Consider the following 9,067-nt stretch of genomic DNA (forward strand, 5'->3'; position numbering starts at 1 on the left):
CTGTGTAAGATTGTAACCCTACGAACTATAATATGGATATAACAATAATAATAACAAAGCACGTGCGGAGAATCCATTAATAAAAATTAATAGAAAATAATAATAATTTATTAATTAATATCCTCTTTTTATTAATTAATTTTTTGAAATCTAAAAATATGTTAATGCCATTTTATTATGTATATCGAAAATAATTTTAAATTTTATTAGTAATTTCTATAAACACATCAATCAATGATTTAGAGTTCGAGATTCAGCTCGACGTATTAGTAAGAATTTTTCATATTAATAATTAAAAATCTAAAGTTCTTTTTATTTTGACATCTTAGAATTGGTAACACTGCTAGTAGAGAAGCTTTATAAATACCTTAAGTCGATGATGTTAAAAGTGTACTTTTCTTAATTTTTTTACTAAGATCAAATATGATATTAAATTAATTATTTATAAGAAGGAGTTCGTTGTAATAGCTTGTTGCTAGAATTCTTGAGCGTCACCCTAACATTGCACTATTGCATGGGTCTGACACATCTTCACCCGACTTTTACCTAATTTATGGACGATCTTATCACTTAAGATTAAATATAGTATTTATTCTTAGTTTAATATATAATATAAAAAATTAAATTAATTTTTTATAATAGAGAATAAGTTAAGAGAGTAAGTTATCAGCATGCGCATTTATTATATTACACATGTAAATAGCACAAGTAAGCACGATTATGATTCAATTTTGAAATATCGATCGTTAATCTTAATCTTTTAAGTTAATTTTTGTTCACGGTTTGGAATCCTTGATTATCATGTGAATCGGTTCAAAAATATTATTATTTTATTTTTTTTAAAAAATAAAAATTAAAGATCAATAAATATGATAAAAAAAAGGATTTGCATCTGTAAATATAAAAAAAAAAAGTATTCGCACTTATATAAATTATTTACATACCCATTTAGTTACTTATTTTGGTATTGAAAATTAGAACTGTCAGGTCAACTCGTGACGGAGTGGGTCAGCCCGTGGCGGGTTAAACATTTGGCGGGATGGGGTGAATCAACTCGCCAACTTGGCGGGTTGAGAAATTTCTAACCCAATCCATTCTAAGGCGGGTTATAGATTTGGCGGGCCAACCCGTGGACCCATCAAAAATTTTTAAAAAAATTAAAAAATATTTTATATCTTCAACATTTTACTTCGAAAAAGTTTTCTATAATTAAATATATACATAAACATGTATTTTAAATATAAATGAACACAAATAAATACTTATGTTGGATGAAAAGTACTATTTTTATTTCAAAATTATAACAAAAAAGATAATAAATTGGCCTAAAACTTAACTTACATATATTTTCTAATCCGCGGGCCAACCCAAGCCCGAGCGGGCCGACCCGCGCGGGTCGCAGGCCTAGGCGGGTTGGCCCACAGCGGACTTGGGTTGATAAAATTTCAACTCAATCCGACGGACCCAATCCAAATTAACGACTCAAAATTTTATTTTGCCTTTATAAAGTTACAGGTCTTTTATTCTTTTTATACTTTAGTTGAATCATTAGTATTTAAACTTTTAAAAAGTCAAAAGTAAAATATACAAAATCTGTATCATTTTTATTATATAAGTGCGAATATTATACAAAATCTGTATCATTTTTATTTTTGATATCAATAAATTTTTTTTTATCTAATATTAATAATATTATTATATTTTAATATAATAAAATATATATTACAAATTATATCTTTTAATTAATTTTATACTATAGTCTTTCAGATAAATAAGATTAGATAATTTCTGGAAATGTCTTTTTATAGATCTTTCTAATGTGTCGGCTATCTACTTAACCGTGAAGCATATGAATAAGTAACTTTTGAGAGGTCAAAACCTTCATCTGGATTTTAATCCTATTGAGAGGCCCACTAGAAATCTTGTTTTTTAATAAAAACAAAATGTTTGATATCCCTTTAACAAAAAAAAAATTTGAAGATATGATTGATATAATTAAAATATCATCTCAATTTATCCTATTTCATTCTGAATAAAAATTTTATTTTTAAATTTATTTCATCTATTCCATGATTAAATAAAAAAGGATACACATTACACCATGATTTTGAATAAGAAGAGAGATTCCAAAAGATGACAAATCTATTCACTTTATCAGAAAATGACTACATATATGTAATAACAAATGCATCTGTCTCTACATCAAATGGATTGCGTCTTGTTCTCCCTTAAACTCGACCAGGTACAAACTATCGAATCGAAACTATGAATCAATGAATTGAGTAAATCAATGAAAATGAATTGATTACTATTCAAGAACGAAACCTTTAAATTCAAAAACATTCCCAGCTACGTACTTCTTAATTCACTACTGTCATACTACACAAGGAGAAGCTGGCGTCAGGGTCGCCCGATGGCGAAGCAGAGTTCGCCGCCGCCGCTGCGGTGGCGGAAGGCCCACACCTCCAACTTGTCGCCCTTTTCCAGCGCACTCCACGCGCGGAACAGCTTGAGCTCGTCGCCCTTGACCACGGTGCCGCCGCTGCCATCCCATCGAGTCAGCTGCAGGAAGCTCACGAACCCGCACCGCGCGTACACCCGCACCGGCAGCCCTCCGTGCGCCCGCCCAGTCGCTTTCCGCTTCCTCACCATCATTTCATCCGTCTCCTCATCCGTGCGGCTCCGCTTCCTCTCGCGGTAGATGTCACCGTCGAGGTTGGCCGCCACACGCTCCTCCGGGGAGAGAAGGACGACGAGATTGGTCGCCACGGAGTCGGTGGGGAGGTACAGCCGGTTCTGCTGCGCCACCAGGTCGGACTTCTCCACCGTCTTCTTGGCGATGAACCACACGCCAACGTCGTCGTCGCCGTCGCCAGAAAACTGCCGCCTCGCCAAGGAGGTCACCCACTCCGGAGCGATGTGGGTGGCTTGGCCGTCGTCTCTGGAACACTTGCAATTCGCCGTCATGGTGGCGTCGAATCGATCAGCTCGTTGGGTGAATTAATCAATGAAGAATTCATCGTGCGCCATATTAATTTATAGAATTTTTGAGTTTGTTAGAAAGAATTGGAAACAAAATCGGAACAGATTTCACATTTCACATTTATTAGGATTTGGAGGGAGTTCCAAACAAATTCGAGATTGATAGGTGCTTATTTGGTATAATCAATGATTGCAGATGATTAGATGGAGCGAGATATATCTTTATTTGTATGCCGAAACTAATTATAATCCAATTAAGAAATAAATCCAAGAAAAGTCAATTCATCCATTAAATATTTTTTTTGATTTTTTATAATGCTTAACACTATCATCATACACTAAATCGAAAAAAAAAATTATTGACATAACTGAAAGTTAAGAAAAAAAAATCAACAATTCCGTCTCTCATGTGAGTGTCACCGACAACTGTCTCCACAAAGGTGTGTAAAATATCAATGTGCTATATATATGCGCTCCCAGCATAACATGATTTCTTATAAAAAAAAATTATTTATTTTTTAAACTTCTATCTATATCAATGAGATTTTAACTTTTGAGATTAGAACTATAGTATTACACGCAACAAAATTTTTAAAATAAATTTTTTTTATATGCTCACGGGGTGTGACAGGTAATATGTGTGACATATCAAAACGATATATAAGCGTGACACTGCCGTGCGTGACTGTACGCGCTGCGCAACATATCAACATTATTTTTTTTAATTATTATTTTTAAAATTTTAAATTTAAAAAATTTAACATTTCTTTATATAAAATATTAATATATAAATATATCGTTTAAACATATTACAATACTCCGTAAATACTTAAATTTATTTAATTTTTTTTATCTTAACTAAATACTATAACACAATTGGGAAGCTTGAACCCTAGAGATAAAATCTAAAAAAAATTAGCTTAAAAATTATAACCCAATTGAGAAATCTGAATACTAAAAATAAAATCTTAAAAAAATATTTTAATTTTTTTTTAATTCAAAATTTTAAAATATTAAAAAAAATTGAATTAAAAAAACAATATTTCTTTATATAATAAAAAAACAAAAAAAATCTGATATACTACGCAATGCACACTATAACATCGTACAGTATATCATAATTCTATAATCGTATATATATATATTTCAATTTTTCCTCTCGTTTCTTTATGTTTTTTGGTTTTCCTCCCGGCGCTGCTACCATTGTCATTCATTGTTGCTGCTGCTATCCTTAATTGCTGCTGCTACCGTCCTTCGTCACAGTTGTCGGTGTTATAGTATATACTAAAAGCCTAGTTTTTGTAAATGTTTTATTTTGAAATAAAGAATCATATTGGTCAAATGTCTATATTTATATGCTAAGTATAGTTGTTCAATTAATTTATATTGTAGATAATATGGTGTATGGTGTCACACACAGAAAATCATGTTATCAATTCCTTATAAATTATAAACAGTAGCTCACGACTAAGATGGAAAGGAACAAACCATTGGAATAGTCGTAATGTAATTTGATATCAGTTTATCTTAACTATAAAATTACACTATTACACTCTGAGTGTATTGAGCAGGACCAATTAAGGTAATTTCTTTTTATACTGACTGAATAAAAGAACAAGACCTTTGTTATTATGGAAGTGTGTGCTCTTAATCCTGATATAATAACAAACACATATATCTAGTATTTATTTCTTTGACTTATCAATGGGTGAAATTTAGTTCGATAAATCAAAAGGCCCGATAAGTTGGAAAATGATATTATTTATAGTGTGTGTTGTTGATTATAGAAGAAAATTGTGTCCTAGTAATCTAGGTTGATGATGTCCCTAAGAGGAGCTCATAAGGATTGTCATGTAAACCCTGCAGGTGGACTTAGTCCGACATGATAATGAAGTTGAGTGATATTACTCTTGGAGCTAGATACTAATTAAGTGAATTGTCAGTAACTCATTTAATTAGTGGACATTTTATATCTTAAACACAGGGAGACTAATACACTCATAATAAGAAGGAGCCCAAAATATAATTTGAGATTGGTGCGGTAGTTCAATAATAATTCTTTAGTAGTATGAATTATTATTGATGAAATTAAGTTGGGTGTTTGGGGCGAACACGAGAAGCTTAATTTCATCGGGAGACCAAAACCAATTCCTCCTCTCGGTCTCTATCATAGCCTCTTATATATAGAGAATTATATCCACCAAATACCCACTTCTTACCCACCCTTAGGTGGCCGGCCAAGCAAGCTTGGAACCCAAGCTTGGGCCGGCCAAGCCAAAGGGTTGAGCCATTGTGGTGGCCGGCCAATGCTTGAAGCTCAAGCTAGGTGGGCCGACCACAATTAAAATAAAAGGAATTTTTAAAATCTTTTCTTATGTAGATACCATGGTTTTAAAAAAGAGTTGAAAATTTAAATCTTTCCTTTTATAGCTTTTTACAAAAGATTAAGTGAAATGTTTGATATCTTTCCTTATTTGTAGTTAAAAGGAAGATTTTAATTTTTGATAAAACTTTCCTTTTTTGTAACCATCTTCATGATTTAAAAGAGAATTTTAAAATTAAAATTTTCCTATTATAGTTTCTACAAAAGATTAAGAAAAGATTTGATATATTTCCTTATTTGTAGATTGAGAGGAAGATTTTAATTTTAAAGAAAATTTTTCTTTTTGAAAATCATCCACATGATTTAATAGAGAGATTTTAATTTGTAAAATTTTCTTTTATAACCAACCATAAAGGGAAAAATTATTAGAGAAATTTTTATTTTAAAAATTTCCGGAAACAAATAAGGAAGTTTTAATTTTGTGTTTAAAACTTGTCTTATTTGGAGCACATGAGGTGGCCGGCCATGATAAGGGTTAAAAGGAATTTTTAATTAAATTTTCTTTATCAACCAATGGCAAGGAGATTAAGAGAATTTTAATTATAATTAAATATCCTTATTTGCCAAGACCAAGTAATATAAAAGAGATGGTAGCGGTTCTCACCTCATAACACATATTCTATTATTCCTCTCTCTTTTCTTCCTTGGTGTGACCGGCCCTATTCTCTTCTCCCTTCTTCTTCTTGTGGCCGAACCTCAACATCTCTTGGAGCTCTTGTGGTGGCCAGATTTTGCTTGGAGAAGAAAAGAAATGAGGCTTTGCTCTTGCATCCCTTGGAGCTTGAAGGTTGGTGGCCGAAACATAGAAGAAGGAAGTTGTCTTAGTGGTTCTCATCTCGATAGATCGTTGCCCACACAACGTCCTAGTTAAGAAGAGGAATACGATAGAAGATCAAGAGGTTGTTGTTTACAAAGAAATGTATAACTAGTAATTCTATTCCGCATCATACTAGTTTTCTTTGTATAGTTTTTTGAAATACCAAACAGAAGAGGCATATGATTCTAGGTTTCGAATTTATGATTCGAGTTTGTATTTTTTTTTTGTTTTTTGAATTTATGATTCAGTTGTTCCTTTTGGTTAAACCTAGGGTTATATAAGTAAATTAAATATTAGATTTCTTTGAAAGACTTTGTCTAGGAAGTGGTGGATGCTCCCATACCCAAGAAGGCCTAGTGTCTCGTCATGTTTAACCTGGAAGCCAATTTTAGAAATTAATATTTAATTGAATTTGTAACACGGGTAGATTTGGATCAATAATGTTAAGTATCGTTTGCGATCCAAGTCTAAACCTCTAAGAACAGATAAGTTAAATTTGGAATTAATAATGGTAAGTTCCGTTTGCGATTCCTAATTTAATTTCTAAAGAACACAATAGGTTGTTAGTAAAGGTTCAGGACTTATACAAATTTTTTGTACAGGGGAACCGGTATGATATTCCGCATAGCAACCAACAGCCGGTCCTTTGTTGGGAGCTACCCGGCGAGACCCGACGCTAGATGCTAACCCTCGTCACGACTAGAACTACCCTTGCCGCTTGCGCAAACTAGATTTTCCTCTTAACGCCATCCTTTATCGCTGCTTCCACCAGTCCTTCGTGTTGGAGATTGCTATGTTGCAAAAGATGTGCAATGTTTACGTTGAGGAGATGATTGGTTCATCTTCCTCAACTTATAATACGATTAAGAGCCTTCAAAGCATCTGTTACAAACTGATACTTTTATCTTATAAATGTATGTGTCCAAGAAATCAGAAGGTATGGGATCAAAGGAGGTGATCACAAGCAAAGTGAAGAACATTCCGATAGCAAAGGGTTTTGGTTCGTGAACCTTGAGAAGAGGTTTTCGATTAAGTTTCGTGTTCACTCTTCCGACGTCAAGTCGTAACCCAGTTCGTCTCGGGAGATTACTGTGAGTTAATTACAAGTTTTACTTTATGTACATTTCTTGCTATCTGAGACTACAATGGTATCAGAGCATTTAGTTTTTTGAAAGCATGAATTTCACTATCTAGAACTGAGAAATCGTGACATTACGATTTCCGCGATCGCCACGAGAATTGGTAATCTTGTCAGCATCGGAAAGTCACGATTTCCACTGGCTATATTGAAATCGCATAGTCCTTGACAGTATAGAGTCATAGCAAAGGAACGTCCACGACCACATTTAAATACTTGCAAATGTCGGCCATGGAAAGCTTCGTGTTTTGTCGTGATAAAGAAGATGAAGTGTATATATTATTGTTCATCCGTCAAACAGTAATTATGAGAAATTATTTGATTTTTATAGATAAAATGAAAATGTTTTCTATGTCATTAATCAAAATTTTTTTATTAGTTAAAAAACAAAAAGAAAAGTAAATGACGTGTTTAATCAGCTTTTGGCCTGAAAACGTTGGTTAAATTAAATTAAACATGCATTTATAAATTAACAAATACATATGATTAAATTTATGATTTAATTAATTGAAAATTGAGTCAACTCTTAGCCCAATCAAACCTAATTAAATTCAGACCTGATTCAAACTATTGATGTATTTAATTAGAAATTTTTAATTCAATAATACCTGATTCAAATTATTTATTGGTTTAATCAAATCAGTTTATTATTGAATTAATTGGGATGATTTTGATTACATAAGTTGGGATGATTAATATGACCAGATTAGTTTTATTACGTCAGATTTGATCAAAAAGATTAGATTTATTCTAATGGGTCAGACTTAATCCAATGACCATTGGATTGATCAAACGGACCTGAGTTTGATCAATAAGTCTGAGATCGACAAATGAGCTTAGATTAAACAATACTAGAACAAATACAGATAAGACATCCATGTCTAATTAGATTGGTTCTGATTGAAAAATAGACCGAACACAGTAGTTGGTCAACATATCCAATGTGTCAGTCATATGAGACCCCAAATAAAGAAAATTTATTTTTCTTATTTTCTTATGTATTTTGTATATATTTGTTCTATATGTGGGAATTGAATACGACTAGCTTTGTTACTGGTTTGTCGATTTTATACCGACATCATTATTTTCAATTCCTGATACCGCGAGTAATATACATGATGACAAGTCGATATGAACAACAACATGTGCTTTGGAAGGAGATCAAGGAGTTGGAATATGACCTGGATCATAAAGTCGGTTGGCTTATTGGTCGGCTCGATCGGATATTCTGGAAACTCGAGTGAGAAGGGTATCCAATTTAAGACAAAGATAGAAGATGGGCTCTTGTTCAGTTACTATCAGAACATCTCAGTGATATAACACACCAACTATATGATTATTCTGAAGTGTGCATCTCATATTCAGAGATGTGTCGACAGTTACTTCAATTAGAATGGAATCCTAAAGAATCTGAAGAGGATCCAGATCTTGAAGAAATGGATCCTACAGAATCTGAGGAGGATCCAAATCCCATAGACTCTGAGGAGGATCTAGAAATGGTCCTCGAAGAATTTGAAGAGGATCCAGAAATGGACCTCGAAGAATTTGAAGAGGATCTATAGATGGATCCTAAAGAATCATAAGAAGATCCGGAAGAGTGTGTAGTAGATCTAGAAATAGATCTAAACATGGATTATATATGATTAGTTCATATGAAAATGATTAGTTCATTTGATGGGATGCGGATCCTAAAGAATCATAAGAAGATCCGGAAGAGTGTGTAGTAGATCTAGAAATAGATCTAAAC

At 32.8% G+C, this 9,067-nt stretch overlaps 1 pseudogene; it reads left to right on the plus strand.

Annotated features, from left to right (window-relative positions):
- Positions 1-390: 390 nt before the first annotated feature.
- LOC121999048 lies at positions 391-534 on the plus strand (annotated as a pseudogene).
- The last annotated feature ends 8,533 nt before the right edge of the window (positions 535-9,067 follow it).

The sequence above is a fragment of the Zingiber officinale genome, chromosome 6A, assembly GCF_018446385.1.
Source record: "Zingiber officinale cultivar Zhangliang chromosome 6A, Zo_v1.1, whole genome shotgun sequence".
Lineage (NCBI taxonomy): Eukaryota > Viridiplantae > Streptophyta > Magnoliopsida > Zingiberales > Zingiberaceae > Zingiber > Zingiber officinale.